General features: G+C 35.1%; 1 long non-coding RNA gene across 1 annotated transcript; it reads left to right on the forward strand.

The window, feature by feature from the left end:
- The first annotated feature begins 407 nt into the window (after positions 1-407).
- On the forward strand, positions 408-1,060 carry LOC128027059 (uncharacterized). The gene is made up of 3 exons (XR_008186620.1): positions 408-535; positions 634-819; positions 937-1,060. It is a non-coding gene; the product is annotated as an uncharacterized LOC128027059 (long non-coding RNA).
- Positions 1,061-19,006: the final 17,946 nt, after the last annotated feature.

A 19,006-nucleotide genomic window follows, 5' to 3' on the forward strand; every position in this document is an offset into this window, starting at 1 on the left:
CTCTCACATGAGAGGAGAACTCCAAATTCAGAAAGGAGTAGCCTTACCATACAGGATTTCACAAAGTGTGCAGAGTCTTGCGTGCCAACTTATCACTTATGTGGATTTTAGAAAGTGTGCAAAGTGTTCAACGACTGTACATAATACTGGACATAATATCAAGCATCCGGTTTCTGAATCCAATGATGGGGGGTGCTCACAGAGGGCCTACCTTAGAAAGGACAGAAATCAACAGTAACGTGTCACATGTACATTCCTGTTTTCCTTATTTTGTCCTTCTTCTGCCTGTCTTCATCATGTGTATTCGTTCCCATCTGTGTGTCATTAATTAGTTCATTTGTTCCCAGGTGTGTCCCATTGCGTCATGTGTTTAAATAGCAGACAGAGGACTAAACACAGGGAACACTGTTAAATGTATCTGACATTCATGTGTTCGTTGTCTCCTTGGTTCTTGAATAAACTCCTTTGAAGTATTCTCCAGTGTCTCCTCATCCCTTCCTGCCTGAGAGTCCGTGACAGAACAGCAGACTGAAAAGTAAAGTGGTGACTTTTTCTCCCCGTGTTTTATTTTCTGTTTCTTCTGAAAAAGGGGTTTTGTGTTTGTTTGTGTTTTCCTTCTGTTTCTTCTCGCAGTGATGGAGGAACAAGCCATGTTTATCGCCATGGCTCAGTCGAGCCCTGATCTGGTCATTCGTGTGTTCGCCCTCACCAGCTCCCTCGAGGGGGGAAATGCTTGTGACGCTGATTAGCCCTCAACTGGCAGTTCCCCAGCCCATTCAGCCGAACATTAATATGGCAAGCCCATTGAACATTAATGTGGTAAGGGTGTTGTTCTGTCAATTGTATGTTCCTGTTTTCCCTTTGTCATTCATTTGCCTGTCTTCATCATGTGTATTCGTTCCCAGCTGTGTCATTAATTAGTTAATTTGTTCTCAGGTGTGTCCCATTGTGTCATGTGTTTTAAAAGTGTTCCCTGTGTTGAGTTCTCGGTCTGCTGTTAAATATCATCTCTGATGCGCCTGTGTTCGTTGTCTCCTTGGTTTTTGAATAAACTCCTTCAACATTCTCCAGTGTCTCCTTGTTCCTTCCTGCCTGAGAGTCTGTGACAACATGATTAAGTAATGTTTATTTAAAGGGCACCTAGTATGCCCTTTTTACAAGATGTTATATTAATCTTATGGCTCTCCTGAATGTGACCGTGAAGTTTAAGCTCAAAATACCATGAACCGCATATTGAGGTTTTATATATATTTGCCTGTGGTTGTCTTTATAATTTGTTTTGAGTGTACATAGAATGAGCGAAGATAAGTATGCCCACATTGCCTGATCTACATTTTTGTGGCTATTAATGTCTAAATGACAACAAAAAGCGGCAGTGCATTTGATTATCATATTTTTTTTCTTATTGTAAATATACAGTGAGGATAACCGAATTATCCGAGCTGAGTTACATTATGAAGTAAGCTGTTGTTTTTTGATTTGCAGGATTAGACTCGAACTACCAAGGACACAAGTCCGAACTTTGCATACTTGGTATTGAGAAACTGCCTCAGATCCAGAACAAGGAGAGACCGCAGAAGAAACAATGATGTGAATGAACCAAAAGGTCTCTGAATGGTAGTAGCTGTATAGTTTTTCACATTCACTTTGTAACAATGGATGCGACACGGTTGATCGCACGCAGACAAAATGGAATACATGGCACAACACACTAAGAGCAGAAGATATGGTTATAAGTGCCTGTCAGTCAACAGCAGTGGGTGGGCCTACCGCAATATGATGTAATATTGTGGACAGGATCCAAACTGCTTTTTGAGCCTGGTTTGAGTTTACGAAAAAAAAAAAAAAAAAATATATATATATAATAATAATAATAAAAAAACTGGATGGATTTTTTATAATTCTAAGATACTTATGTACACACAATTCAAACACACATTTCTCTCCCAACACCTTGTAAAAGTGGATTTTGCATAATAGGTGCTCTTTATATTGTAACAACTTGTAGTTGTTCTATTACCTTGGGCTGATTAGAGCTAAGCTAGACTATTTGTTAATAGTCTAGCTTAGCATTTAATAGAATTAAATGGATGATGCTATTTTGGACCTGGCTATCTTGACTGTTCCAATTAAAAGCATGTGTCTGTTATCAAATGAGGCTGACAACATCGATCTGCCACTCTCTTACCATGACAAGCTGCCATAATAGAAGAAATAAAATCCGGATAACTGCATTTTCAAAGCCTCAAGCCATTAACATCATTATTTCCATTTATCTATTTGTTTTTTCTCAACCTTCCAATGTTTCTAGTCTGTTGGCCAAAAAATAAATAAATAATAAAAAATTATATATATATATATATATATATATATATATGGACCCACTTTATATTAAGTGGCCTTAAAATTAATAATTTAGTACAATGTACTTATTGTGTACATACATGTTTTTACATTGTACTTATATTTATAAAAGCTACATGTAATTACATCTGTATTTAATTTCTGTAATTGCATTCATAATTACACTGTCGACCCATACTTTACACCTTAACCCACCCTTAAACTTACCCATACCTCCAACCCTCTCCGTAACCTTACTTATTATCCCACCTCAATAGCAGCAAAAGTGTTTTACAATACAATATGAACACAATAAGTGTACTTATTTTTTCATGTAAATACATAGTAGATAAGGCCACCTAATATAAAGTGGGACCATATATATATATATATATATATATATATATATATATATATATATATATATATATAAGCCAAATTCTAGGAACCTATCTGTTAAATTGAGCTGGAGGAGAAATGATGTGAACATGCTTCTAATAAGGACTCCCATCCAAATGATTCGCTTTTCTGTCAGTGGACATGCAAGTTTGGAATAAAACTCTGCAACTTTGAAGATTTGCCCATAATAATTATTCCAGTCTGCTGTCTGGAGTTTTTGCAACTCACTGACTCTGCGGTCCAATTAAACTTAGAAGGCATTCCTAAAGACATTCACAAATGTTGAAATAGACGATCTGATGAGCACAGAGATGCCATTTTTGACCCAGACGGGTCTGTTTGATGAACTTGTCAACTGACCTCACAACCAAACCCATCCCACACTGCCTTCAAACTACTGCTTGATTTAATTTCAAACCGCTTGCTGTCAAACACAACAGCTGAACACTGAGTGGAATTATGAGGAGTGGTCAAAATTGAAGGAAGAAACCAACGCCATCCTCAGTAGTTCGGACATTGCACATTCGACTCGGGAATGTGATGTCCGCGACGACGCAATTCTGAAAAAATCTGCAAACAGCAGCGTACTTGATAACATCAGTCAACTTGCCTTGGCTACTGGAATTTTCCTCTCTGTATACAATAAAATGAAAAAGGATATGAAATACCACTGCCTCCTCTCGTTTTTCATGTGATCATAATAATAGCCGCAGAAATGTATTTAGTTCAGGGAAATGTTTATATATACAGACATTACAATGAAACAAAATATTATACCAATTTGCCTTTTTTATTTTCATTTTAACATATAGTAAAGTTGAATACAGACCAAAGATTTCCTGTTAGATTAACTCAAAATTTATCATATTTTATGTTTAATCACTAAAGAGACATCAGAGCCAGCGGCACACATCAGAAGGTCTAGCCGAGGTGAGGCTGCTCTCTGCGGAAACATGAGGACTGAGCTCCCACTGATCGCATGGAGCTGACCGTCTCTGACATCAGCGGAACACATTTTTAAATAGACACCGTCTTTATAAATAAACCGCAGATTTGAGTTTTAAACTACATTCTGACCCGAAATACTTTTAAAATTACATTTCATGACACAATAACAGTAATACTTTGAAAATGATCTGAATAAATGGTGGTTGAAATCACAACGCTGCATGAACTCAACCAATCAAAATGTTTAAAGCCCAAGTCCCGCAGGTACTACCTTGCCAGCAGGGACTTTCTGAGGGGCATTTTTTTTTACCCAGAACTTTATTTAGTTCCTCGTTCCTGCAGTGGAAACACACCGAGTACCAGCCCAAAGTCCCTAGTTCCTGGGTAAAGTTCCTGAGGTGGAAACGCAGCTCAACTCACTGGAGGCATCAATCTCATAACTGCCATTTTTTTTGTAACATATACATGCAGACTCTCTTAAAGAAACTATGCAATATATATAAAAAAAATAAAAAATAAATAAAAATAAATAAAAACATGTAAGATGGTTTACTTTAGCATGACAAAATCCCTGTTTATAAAACATGCCTGATGTGATTTTCCACACTAATTACAGTACGTGTCTAGATCATGTACTACTTTCACATCTGAATTAAACCTTGCATATCCTCACACTTCTGATTCAACCACACTGCCGTCTGCATTGCTATGAATTGTAAATAAGCTTGAAGAAACTTCCTTTTGTGTCTTCCTCTCACTTTTAGCTCTTTGTGAATAACAGCCCACTCTCTCTGAAAACTTGAACAGATTATTGTTGCCTGGGTTACAGTCTTCAACAGCCAAACGTGGTTGGATGCCTTAATTAATTATGCATTAAATATGTTCCCAAAGTATTGGTGAACTATCACTGACACTGACTAAACATGTAGGAAATACCCCAGAACATGCTAACAACAAAGTAGCTCTCAGAAAACCTTATCAACTGCACAACACTGCTCACCGTAACATCGTAGCAGTGCAGACAAGCAACATTCACAATTTTTATAATTCTAATAAAATAAGAAGTTGTTGCACAATCTGCTAACATAAGAAAAACAAAACAGTTTAGGGGCCCTGTTCTGCTTTTTTCACTTTTAAGGTGAAAGAGGTTAATGTGTAATGTTGCAGTTTAATCATAAAAAACTATCTGCAAGGTTACAAAACTCAAAGTCATATCTTAAAGGAGATATTCTATTTAACAGAAACATATCTTTAAAAATAAAATAAAATAAAATAAAATAAAAAATACAACAAACTTCTTGTCTGGACTACTGCAAACTTCTTATGAATATACAGAATATATTAAGTAACATGGTCACTAATTAAACAAATTCCTGTCCTCACAACATGCAAAAAATAAATAAGTAAAAAAATAAATAAGTAAAAAAATAAATAATAATAATAATAATAATAAAAATAATAATAATAATAATAATAATAATAATAATAATAATAATAATAATAATAATAATAATAATAAAGCTCCACTCTGAAATGTCCTGTAAAATCTGTGCTGGCAAACCCCAAAAACAAATCAAGACTTAATAACGGTTTCCATTTAATGTTTTAATTTTCAGATTTTAATGTCATTATGTATTGGACTTTATGTTGATATTCTTGTTCTTTGTTGTATTTACTGTACTGGTTTTTGATGTCCAATTGTAGCTTCAGTCCTGATTGATTGTCCTTGATAGTGCCAAAAGTATCCCTTATTTCTGTATTTACCCTTCATTTATTTAACTTTCATTGTGTTTCATTGTGAGTTGTTCTATGTGTCCCTGGATTTGGCATTCCTAGTCTCTGTTCATTTTTTGTTGTGCTTTTCTACTATCAAAACTCCTGCGCATATATTTTTGTTTCTTCCTGCCTTTTTCATCCCAAGTATCACATTTGAAATGTCACTTTTTCGTGTGATGGTAATGCTGAATTCACCATTACTCCAGCCTTCAGTGTCTCATGTTTCTGCAGAAGTCATTCATATATGCTTATTTGTTCGAGATATGCTGCTATGCTCAATAAACATTTTGTATTGTCATCAATTAAAAAAAAAAAAAAAAAAAAACAGTTGTGCTGCTTAGTATTTTGTTGAACTGTATTAGTGTTATCATCATTATCATGTTATCATTCTTCTTCTTCTTAATAATAATAATAATAATAATAATAATAATAATAATAATAATAATATATATTTGTTTGTTTGTTTGTTTAAACTCAGTATGGTTGTTATGTCCACAAATTAACTTCTAGTAATAACCAGAATAATATATTTCATATAAAATATGCATACATATAGTCCACAATAAAATAATTATTAGTTTTAATTTATTAGTTTTTAGATAGTTGTAAATGAGACTTTTGTTTGTCCTGAACAGGTAAACTGCCCTCTGGTTTTCTGAAAAAAAAAAAAAAAATTCTCCAGGTGCCACAACTTCTTACATTTTCCCATATGTTTTGTTTTTTAAACCTTTTTAACAATGACTGTATATTTTGAGATCCATCTTTTCACACTGAGGACAACAGATGGATTCTTACGCAGATACCACAAAAGGTCCAAATGTATACTGATGCTCCAAAAGGAAAAAAATTATGCAATAAAGTGCCAGGGGGGTAACTTTTTGTTACGTTTTTTTTTTTATTATTATTTTTTTTATGAAAGTCCTCACATGCACTGAATACACATACAGACAAACCATGGGTCACAAGAGGGGTGGGATGTTGATCAATACTGGCTTGGGATGGGTGTCATCACACGTCTCAATCAATGAGAGCATTTGGGGAGGGCCTTAGACAGCAGCACTCACATGAAAATTATTTAGGCTAAGCATCAACATTCACAAACTGTTATTTTGAACAGAACAGAATGCGACGTGCTGATAATAACAACTCCATAAGTGGGAAATAGGATGTTTCCTATAGCACAGGAAGACAGCAGATCTCGCACAGCACTGTGGAGTGCATCCTTTTGTTAACTTTGTGGATTGAGTTGGGTAACACAAAGCCCTCTCACAATTTATTGTTTTATCACTTTTGCTGTTTAGAAATGTTAATGCAATCATGCAGCACATATCAGAACTTCAGCGCTTCGATGTGGTTAGTGCTCACATTTGCATACCTCGCCCGAGCCCAACTGAGCCACACTCTGGCCCACCTCTTCCAACTGAGCCAGTGCTGACTAAACGAACCGTACCCGAGCGTGGCACGGAGTGATCACACTAATCAAACGGACCAAATGTACCGCACACGCATTCACCCATCAAGTGTTTGTCCTGCGCCACACTCTGCTGCGATGGGTCCCACAATCGAGCAGGTCTCTACTTGGAAGATGCCTGTTATAATGTTATGATCAAGGCTCTGGACTCTGAGCATAAGTTGTTTTTCTATAACAAACTATAAAATATTTTCTAAACAGTGGCGGGGGGCCACTGTTTAGGGGCCACAACATTTTTTAGAAAAGATAAAGTAAAACATATTTTTTATGTTTTCTTTCTTTTTTTTTTTTTTTTTTACTCTCTTCTGCTCACCAAGACGACATTTATTGATCCAAAATACAGCAAAAGAAGTAAAATTGTGAAATATTTTTACTATTTAAAATAACTGCTTTCTATTTTAATATATTTAAAAATGTAATTTATTCCTGCAATTTCATAACTTTTAGCATCATTACTCCATTCACATGATCCTTCAGAAATCATGCTAATATTCAGATTTGCTGCTCAAAAAATGATTATTATTATCATGTTGAAAACAGCTGAGTAGAATTTATTCAGGGTTCTTTGATGAAAAGAAAGTTCAGATGAGCAGCATTTATCTGAAATAGATAAATATTTCAAAAAATACTAAAAAAAAATATTTGGAGAAAAATTGTGGAGCAATATCAAAAAGGAGTTTCTCAGAGAAAAAAATGCAAATAGTTTGAAGTTATCATCATCTACAGTGCATAATATCATAAAACAATTCAGAGAATCTGAAACAATCTCTGTGGGTCAAGACCGGAAAACCATACTGGATGCCCGTGATCTTCGGGCACTTAGACGGCACTGCATCACATACAGGAAAGCTACTGTAATGGAAATCACAACATGGGCTCAGGAATACTTCCAGAAAACATTTTAGGTGAACAAAGTCCACCGTGCCATTTGCAGTTGCCAGCTAAAACTCAATAGGTAAAAAATTAAGCCATATCTGTACATGACCCATAAGCGCAGGCATTTTCTCTGGGCCAAGACACATTTAAAATGTACTGTGGCAAAGAGGAAAACTGTTCTGTGGTCAGACGAACCAAAATTTGAAGTTCTTTTTGGAAAACAGGGACACCATGTCATCCAGACGAAAGAGGACAAGGACAACCCAAGTTGTTATCAGCACTCAGTTGAGAAGCCGGCATCTCTGATGGTATGGGGTTGCATGAGTGCGTGTGGCATGGGTAGCTTACACTTCTGGAAAGGCACCATCAATGCCGAAAGGTATATCCAAGTTCTAGAACAACATGCTCCCATCCAGACATCGTCTCTTTCAGGGAAGACTTTGCATTTTCCAACATGAAAATCCCAGACCACATACTGCATCAATTACAACATCAACACACGTTTGCAGACTGTTATAAAAAGAAGAGGGGATGCCACACAGTGGTAAACATGGCCTTGTCCCAACTTTTTTAAGATGTGTTGAAGCCATGAAATTCAAAATCAACTTATTTTTCCCTTAAAATGATACATGTTCTCAGTTTAAACATTTGATATGTCATCTATGTTGTATTCTGAATAAAATATTGACATTTGAAACTCACATAATTGCATTCTGTTTTTATGTATATAATATATACAGTTAAAATTGCCAAATATAAAGAGTCACTGTAATATTACTTTTGATTAAAATTGCAGTATCACAATTTGAAACTTTTCCATAAATAGTTGAACCAAATAACTGAACCATTGAACCATTAATTAGGTACTTTTTATTGCAATATTGCATTGTGTTGCAAAAAAAGAAAAAAAAAAAAAGAAAGTAAAACATTCCTCAACATGTGCATGTGCAGCTGTTCAAAGACATGAATGGCTTTGCTTTTCTGAGACATTTCAGTGATAATTAGAATAGCCTTTAAGTCAAATGGTGTCCTACATAGCCCTGCCAATGTCACGGATGAAAAAGCATTTATTCATCAAAGCACTTTGAGGCTCTCTGTTCTTGTTGGCTTTAGGTTTGGACGTGGAATGAAAGAGGAAGTGGCCCGTAGTGGCTTGGTTTTTGAAGCCATTAAGATTCACCCACTCTTCGTCTCTCTCTGAGACCCTCCCTCTGACATCGTTCTTACACATCCATTATGCCATCACATCCCTCACAGAAACTCCTGGTATTAAAGCACAAAAGTCCAAGTGAAAAGAAGAAGAAGAAAATAAATGAATAATATAATTGATTGAAATAAAATATGTAAAAAAAATCATGTAAGGTTCATCTAGTCATACTCATTTTCTTATTATTTATTTATTTATAGAGGCCATGATACCCTAAGTTAGAAAGAAAATAATAAGAAGAAGAAGAAGAAGAAGAAGAAGAAGAAGAAGAAAAAGAAAAAGAAGAAGAAGAAGAAGAAGAAGAAGAAGAAGAAGAAGAAGAAGAAGAAGAAGAAGAAGAAGAAGAAATTCAATTTTTTAAATTAATTATTTATGTATTATTGTTATTTTTTTCATCCTCTGGTTTAACGGACAAGAGAGTTTCTCAATGCTGTGGAGAAACCTGACATTAGTATTGTTTCCATGGCAACCAACTCACTCACACCCAAACTGCATCCTAGCAATTGTTACTATCAAATTGACACTATCACTGTCACATACCAAAGAGGCACAAATTCTCCATATTTTTTTTTAACATCATATAATAAAAGTTTCAATGCAGTATGCTCTTTATTTAGTATATGCTAGCTTCATACTTATTTACTTACTAAATATTTATTTAATACGAAACTCAATGACTCATAAAAAAAAAAAAAAAAACAAGCAATGACTCATAAAATTGTTACACATCATCAGATAATTGCTGTCTGTTTGTTTGTATAACTTTTCATCAAACAGTCCAGGTGCCTGTACCATGATGGTAGCTGAACAAATTCAGAGTTTCAGGATTAGTTTTGAGTTGATAAAACCAAACCTCTCCAATCCGGCTCTGTTGGGTATGATACCATGTACCATGATACTGTTCATCAACTTTCTTTGTCAATTCAGGCTTTGAACCTGAGTTTGTGGAGCGCGTGCACATGAATGTGTGACATCACTGGCGAACAGCCAATCACGAGCCTTGCAACAAAAAGCAAGTTTGATTTACTTTATATCACATGATCGGTATACAATTATATATTTTTTTAAATAAACAATTTATAATAAATGTTTAACTAAAATTGCTTGTGTGTAAAAGATAAATAATAATAATATGAACCCCAATAATTATTTAAATCATAAAATGACTGAGTAATTATCATTAAAGCCAGACTTCTATTTTTTTTTTTTTTTTTTAGCATTAGTGACATTTAATTTGTAGCAAGATAAACTGGAGTGACTTTGTGTCAGACATGTGTCACTTTTCTCACATCTGATTGTTCCAACTTCAGTTTGAGATCTCTGACCCAGAACATAACCTGCCCCGGAGCAGGTTAGCCGTGGAGTGGAAGTTACTATGGCAATGAATGCAGCTAAAAGCCAAGCCACTTACATGGTACCTAAAACCCAGGATTGGTGCAAACTAACCTGAAACTTACCTGGCTAGCCAGCTAATCCAGCTACATGGTACAGGCCCCAGGTCTTATAAAAAAAAAAAAAAAAAAAAAAAAAAATATATATATATATATATATATATATATATATATATATATATATAAATCATGGTTTACACATATGCAACACACACATATATAATAATAATAATAATTAAATCAATCCTGCCACCCTTGAACAAATCAACCGCCACTGCAGTCAAATAGGAAAAAAACACACAACTGTCTGTTTACTGACAGCATTTGTTCATTTCAAAAGGTTTTGTTCTGATAACCACAGTGTGCGATTGTTCTAATGTCCATGAAGTTTTAAAAAAGCACATCACAGATTCAAACCTTGTATCCTGTGGCCTAGTGGTGGCCTCACTGAAAAAAAGTGTTTCGTTGGTTCAAAGTAAAATTTTTGCGTCAACTTGTTACATCGAATTACTTTACTTTTTATCAACTTAAAATTTGAAAAGAATTAACTATGTATTACTTAGCCAAAGCAAAACATATCTTTGAATCAAATAAAGTTTTTAAGCTTAATCAAATCTCAAATTATACTTTGTCTTAATGCTTTCTCTTTGTATTAACTTAATTCTTTTACTTTACATCTAACCAAATATCCAACCAAATACAATTCAAAATATTAATGTAATGTAAAAGAATAATATAGACAAATGTATTTACTTTCAGAATGTGTAATTTTATCATCTAAGATGAATGACTTCAAGCATCAAACTTTTGACAATTTATTTTGTCATAATTATTTTTACAATGTGTACAGTATCCTTATACAAATACAAACTGTCTAACAATGTAAACATCATACACTTGACATTTTTTTTGTCATAAAATATTCCATCAATGTGTATACTATTGATATAAAAACACATACTGTATAACAGTTTTTAGTGTCCTTATACATAGACACACTGGATGAATTCACCATAAGAACCAGTTATGGTTTCAATGCAATCTTTCCATTTTTAATAAAATCCTACCAAATTAGCCAATGGGAGAAAAAAATACAAATAAAGGTATTTTCACCTTCAAGGAAAGTTTTACCCAAAAATGAAACTTCTCTCATAATTGTCATCATGTCTCTGAACCAAATTTAGTTAAAGTTAAATACTTGAATAGCTTAAGGATGAGTAGAATACATAAGAATTTTCATTTTTGGGTAAACTATTTAACTTACCCTAGATAAAACACATCTTAACCAAGATAAAACAAATCAGATTTAGTAAACAGTAGTACAGTTAACTTTGTATAAAAGGCTTAATACAGTCAAATATCTTCAAAGAAATGTACCATCAGGAGAACATTGTAGCTGAGTTAAAGGAAACTAATTTACTCCTGCGGCTTTGAAGAGAGGTTCTGCACCCAAGCAGAGATTTGCCGTCTCTTCCGTTATGGAGGTGTTATCTGTCGCCTCTGTGGCACTTTGAATATTTGGACATCATCATCTATCATAGGGCAGCAGGTGGCAGGGTCAGAGCGGGGGCCTCTGGGCCCCAGCATCCACAGCTGTCTTTTAGGCAGGGGGGCTGAGAACATCTGCTGATGCACTGTATTGTGGGAGGGTGAGGTTTGGAGACAGCCACAGTGACCTTGCACTTTTCTGCACCGTTGCAGGCAAGACTAAGACTAATGCATGCGGCATTTACACAAGGTAACAAACCGTCCACCTCATGAGGCCCCCAAGCGGAGAACTAAGTGAATTTTGTGCTTGGATGTTTGCCAGCCCAGTTTGGTGGTGGGAGGAGGCATCTTATGTGTTTTTTTTTTAGCAATGCACTGATGTCACTTTTTTCACACAGTCTGAAAAAAAATGTTATGCTGAGATGAGTCCTGACCAAGCACTTTTGCAAGCATTCATTAATGTTTCTTCAATGTAATTGTCCTCAGAAGACTTGATATGACAGCAGGAACAGCTCTGTCTAGAGAGGAGGCCTTTGTAAAGTTTCCTAGAAATAAAAAGGATCACACCAGTTAATCATTGGTCTGAAACAGTCCTCCGGTTTATTTACTGTAGTTATTTATTTATTTATTTATGTTTCTCTAAAGATCCATTGTCTTCTAATTATATGCATTGCTTTCTTCTTCTTCATGTATTTAACGGCACATGTGATTCTTATGAAGTGGGGGTTATGTTTCAGGATTCTTTACCTTAGCAAATCCTGTGAGAATCTGAAACATTGAACTTCTGGAGACTCCAGGTAGTTTGCAGTTCTGGAAAATGGCGGCACTGGAGACTAAAGGGTTCCTGATGATTTAATTCTTGGTTTAACAACTAATTATTTTCCTTAATCCTCAAAGTCTTTTTAATATCTTTTCTTCACAAACTCTTTTTTATTTATTCAATTTAATAAATCATTATAGATAAGAAAAAACATTCTAAGTAATATTTAGTAAAATAATTAAATTGCTATGTGTTCCAAGCTACGCCCAATTTTACAGGGCCAAACTGTACATGGAACATGGAAGCTGGATTTTCTCACAATGCAGTTAGATTTGAAAACTGGTGCATTTTTTTATGTTACTATTACATATACAGCTTCATATGTACAGGTATGAGTTTCCAAGAGCAGTAGGCTTACTGTGAGGTGAATCTACAATTTTCATAGTTATGAAAATAAAGGAAACTCTTTGAATGAGGTGTGTCCAAACTTTTGGTCTGTACTGTATATATATATATATATATATATATATATATATATATATATATATATATATATATATATATATACAAATACGCATAGCATATTTTAACCATGCAGCAAACCTTTTTAAATATATATATTTTTTAATTTATTGAAAATAAATAAATGACTTTTTAAAGCGTTTAACTGATTATTAACAAATCAGCAGAGCTTTTATGAGCTTTTGTCATCCCTGAATCTTTCTCAGACCAAATGTCGAAATTGGTTCTATCTGTGCATGATAATGTCCAATGCCCCCGGCGAGGGGAGCTTCTCAAGGTTGGGAATAATCAAAGGAGAGCCGCGGTCCTCAGTTAGGGCAGGAAAGGCTAAGCATGCTGGCGCTTAAGTGTAGAATGCACATGTACCAACGCCCGAGAAAAAAAGCCCCTTTTTGCACTGCGTCATCAGGCCTAATTTGTTCTTAATCCGTCCCTGAAGGCGGTGCATTGTCATTGAGACTTGCCTATGATGAGTTCACAGCTGAGCGGACATTTCACTCGCTGGCTTCAGTGTCATATTTGCATATGCCGGAATCTACTGGAATTCGTGATTGGTTGACAGCAAATTTCAAATATTAAATGGAACGATAAAATAACGTTATTAACCGGTTATCGGCTATTTAATATTTTCGATTCTGTTTGGAACTATAACATTTGATTTCGTTTCTGTTTCTGGTTCTGTTCTGACCACCTGAAACATCCACGCTCAGTTACACCTACAGTGTAGATCACATAATTTGCTTTGAATTTAAAGAACCATACATCTTGATTTTAAACCATACTGTTGAGTAATAGTTGTGCAATTAACAGATCCTTTAATCCAATCCAATAAAATCACAAGCAATTTATCTTCCAGGACCTCTAAACCAAAGTTGTTTATAAGCTAGAGCAGAACTGTGGCTGTTTGTATGTTTTTACTTATAATTTGTATATAAAGTTATCACAAGAGGTTTAGTGACTAGTTATTTTGTTACTTTGTACTCAATCAGTCTCAAAATCAAAGCCATTAGACTGATAAATAGTCAAAACCCACTGCCATTTCCACCTGTACCATCATGATAAAATCAGCCTGTTCAATGGCACTCTGCACATTACTTACTGGACCATCTTACACTCAACTCATAATGCATTAGACTGGTAACCATGGACAATTGAAACACTAGACTTTACACTGACACTTTATCACCACATGACACTGTACAGGTGCAACCTGTAATATTTACAATGATCTATTTACAGAAATGCAATGTAATATATATATATATATATATATATATATATATATATATATATATATATATATATATATATATATATATATATATATATATATATATATATATAACTAGAGGTGTATAAAGACCTCTCTTAATGAACCGCTATGCTTTCATTTCCTTAGATTGAGCTATTTCTATCTATATTCACAGCGGGTCCTCATACATGGAAGTCAGTAGTCTTACATTGAACAGTAAGCAGACAAACTGCTCTACAGAGTACTTTTCGTCACTTTGTTGTTTTTGCGAATAGAACACTGACACAATGATGAGCAAGTTCCTTTAACATTCGGAATAACATTTTAATTATTAAGTAAATATAATTCCTTGACTTACCTTTGTAAAGAAATTTCAATGCTCTGTGTCGGCCACCAAGAATGTCATTGCACTAGTGCATGTCACAATAAAGCTCATGAATCTTGTATTAGTGTCAGTTTAGCCATAATCATCGACATATTCTAGTCAATAAACTTAAATATCACTCAATAAGTGCAATAAGTCATGTGTATATTACATCCCCTTTAGAACAGGGTGTCAAATTGCTGTTACACTGTTATATGACTGTAACACCAGCACTATAAAACATAATACATAAATAAATAATTATTCATAAACTTAATACATTAATTAATAGTGTGTATACGCTTAACTAATAATTCTGGACCCTTAAAAAAAAGTTCTACCACTCTTTTTCACCTTTACTTTTTTTTTAAGACCAGTGAATGGTTGCATAAAAGGCTTCGACTTACAAGTGAGTCATCAATTTTTTCTGGTTATAACTTTTTATGACGGGTCATAACTTTTTTAAGTTGGTTATATAAAATTGACAACTGGTCTCACTTGAAAAAAAGAAGAAGACATATTACCCCTTGGCTAACTGCTAGTTGTTAAATTGCTAAGTTTTTGCTAAGTGTTCGGTTTCTAAATTGTCATTCAGGATACTTAAAGTTGGATATTGCAGCATTTGGTCACTGTGTACTGGCTGATATGCATAGAGTACAATTAATGAGTACTCTCTTTATAGCTTGACTGCTAACTCATTATTTTATATACAGACGAGCAATTATATAACCTCCTCATCTCCCAGAATATGCCCTGCACACTTGACCTTGAACAATCCACGAGAGACATTGCTCATTCAGTAAGAATTCCTACAAGTCTACAGCTTTCTACCTAATTAGCATAAGTATTTTTTCAGCACATACAAAAGCGGCAGGAAGGACAGGATATATTCACCTGCCTCCGTTTTGCACCTTCACAGCATGTTGACAATGTGCTCCGACAGATGGTAACATTTTCAAAGCTCTTCATACTGTGATGCCCATATTCCTTTTATTATCTCCTGGCTGACTGGATCCCATCCCAGATCACTCTTCTGGCTCTAAACCTACTAAGTATCTGACCGGGGGTCTACTTTAGTCATGTAAAGATCTATTGAAAACCTCCAGACAAGCCCAACAAGTCTTTCATCTCTTTTTAAATTCAAATATATAATGAAGAGCCAGAAAGTTCCTCTTTGACTGTTTAAACGCCCCAGGAGATTGGGGGCAAGGATTTCTGTGGGCATTATACACACAGGAAGCGAGTAACAGTGGGAGTTCACTCCTCGTCAATAGGCGCTTTCCTCTGCGATTTGGATGGCAGCCAGCTTCCCTTGGTTTGGCCAACAGCACACAAGCATGAAAAGTCACAAGGTTTTTTTGAGCAATCACAGTTTCCTTGCTGACACTTTATGAATAATGATTTATGATGGAGGTGGTTGAGTCTTGAATGCCCTTTCTTAATTTCTGAAATACGCTGCACAAACTGGCCCCGAGAGAGGACAATAGCTTATAGAAGTAAAGCGCTTAAAGCCTCAATTCCTGACAGAACCCATGTTTGACACGTTTAGCATGAAAAATGCACGGTAATGCTAATAATGTTGAAAGAAATGCTCCTTTCCTCTCTTATTTTTCTTGCAGCAGCTGGTGGCTAACCAGTTTAATCAGTGATAATTATATTTAGCTCACAAGCTTTGAATCAGTTTTGCACTGTCTAGCCAAGGAATGATATAGGACCCAAAAATGTTCCTTTGCTACAGCAAGCTTGTCTTTTGTTTTTCATTGCCCAGGAGGCAAAGTGGTGGAAATAGAGTAAGACAGGTCTAAAGACGTGAAACTAAGGGGGAGGAGTTGGCGGTGTAGTTATAATTATCCATTAAGCACCTCACATGATTCTAACGATTCCATGAAGCAGAATGCTAACGTACGTGCTAGCACAAACATTTTGTAATAAGTCTTCTAAATCTTCTGACACCTCTATGGCACCTTATAATTAACCCTCTTAAATTGAGCCATTCACCATCCAGCCAGGCACCCACGCAGGGTCCCTCCGGAGCTGAAAGCTGCATTGGACACTTTCATTACACGCTTCACTTCCGCGTGTGCACTTCTTCCTCTCTCTCTTTGTTCAGAGAAGTTCAGAGGTCTACTTGAGATGATCTTTTTTTACCTTCCTTTATATCATTCATCTTAAAATACAAATGTGACACTAAAAAGTATAAACAATTTGCTTTAATGGACTTCTAAGTCACACTTCATCATCTTTGTCTCAGATGTTTCTTCTTTAATTCATTAAGAGAAAGAAATGGAAATATGACAATTGTCAATGTACAATGCACTGTCTACACAAACGATAGCATATATATATATATATATATATATATATATATATATATATATATATATATATATATATATATATATATATATATATATATATATGCACTTATTTTCATTATTCCATTCCAATTTCAGATTTCAATTTTTCTGCAAATTCTGTTTATGACTCTAAACATTATAATCCCACATATCACATTTTTGTTTACATGTGCATTAAATGTTAAAACAGCTTTTACAAACCCATTGCAAATGTTTTACTTAAATTATCATTTTCCAGATGTAATTAACTAATGGTTTAATACTGTTACGTGCCACATGCACGCACATCGAGAGCGACACCAAAGAAAAGGGGTGCCGCCCGGAGTTCAATCTCCTGCTTCCACAAACACGCCGGCACACAACCCAGAAGTCAAGAAAAGTGGTATTTATTTGTTTACATGACTCTAATGACTCTAAAATGTCTATAAATGTATTTATCCGAAAAACTATAGACACTTGTTCAATGGTTCACTGCTGGGGGTGATCTCAGTGAATCTGCATGATTCACAGTCTTCACAGAGATTGATCCCTAGTGGTGAAACATTGAAATGTCAAATTAATTAAAAATAGTTATGACATAACAAAACCTTGTTCACTGACATAAAGTGACTTTGGCAGTTTGATATGCGCTCCAGACCAAATATTTGAAACAAAAGATTTGTAAATGTTTTGAATCTTCTTGAAGCAGTGTTTTTCGAAAGCAGCCATTGCTAACATACAGCATTAGTATTTGTTTTAGAAAATGCTATTTCTCACTATTTACAAATATGACTACTGCTCTTCCATAAAGTGCACTGGATGAAGTTAGTTTTTTTTTTTTTTTTTTACTGTTTTATTATGAATAAAGCATTTTTCAGACATACTTTAACGGAAGTTAAACAAATGTCGGCATTTGTTCCCCTTTTAATCTCATAGCAGTGTAGGATAAGGATTTGAGATTTTCAGGAAATCTCATTGGTGAATTTCCTTTCCTATGGGTTTTGCGAGTGCATGTGGCAAAGCTCGTCTAGTTGGCAATTTGCAGAGCCTGATATAAAACAGATAAAATTAGTTACGGATGACATATATCTCCCATTAAACCCAGAGAGGGACTGTATGCCATTTCTGGCTTTAAGTTATATGGTGGTTATGAGTGCACATTAATTCTAATGGAATAAAGTTCCAAACTAGGTCTCTCTCTGAAGCCACACTCATGGCAATCGTGATTCAGGAGGTCCCCAATCATATTTAATGCATGATGAATCATTTAACTATAAATTAAGTCATTCAGCTGCAATTCCCAGCCGCTTCTCACTTAGCATATTCACCTGGAAGTGCCTTATTCATCAGCAATAGGGCTGCTCTTGTTATTGGAAAGATCAAAGCTTTCCTCACCGAGTTTGAAGGGTTTCAATTAAATGGAAAACCAAGAAGCAAATTCCACCTAAAGAGTGACTCACTGATTCTATCCCTTCAGAAGAGCGGTGTACTGAAATAGCCCCATGCTAACTGCTAACTGAAACTCACCACTCCAAGGATTTCATTAAAATGTCTACTTTGAATTGCAGACAGACTTTTTCCACCTCATTTTCCACCAAAACAATGTGTTTCCTGTCTGTTATGGTCTCATTAGGTACTCAGTCTTACCTCAAACAAACATTGCATTTTCTGCTTGGCTGAAACCTTATGTCAAGTTGCATAGGCAATGATGCATGCAACATTGAACATTAGACTACACTGGAGCTGACCGAAAAAAAAAAGAAAAAAAAGTTTGAAGTCAGGGGTCAGCATAATTTAAAGGGCATATGGGTCATGCAAGTCTCACTTATCATGTTCCCTGTAAGGGTCTCAACTTTTTCTTATGGTCCCCTAT

This window comes from Carassius gibelio, chromosome A14, assembly GCF_023724105.1.
Source record: "Carassius gibelio isolate Cgi1373 ecotype wild population from Czech Republic chromosome A14, carGib1.2-hapl.c, whole genome shotgun sequence".
NCBI classification, from domain to species: Eukaryota; Metazoa; Chordata; class Actinopteri; order Cypriniformes; family Cyprinidae; genus Carassius; species Carassius gibelio.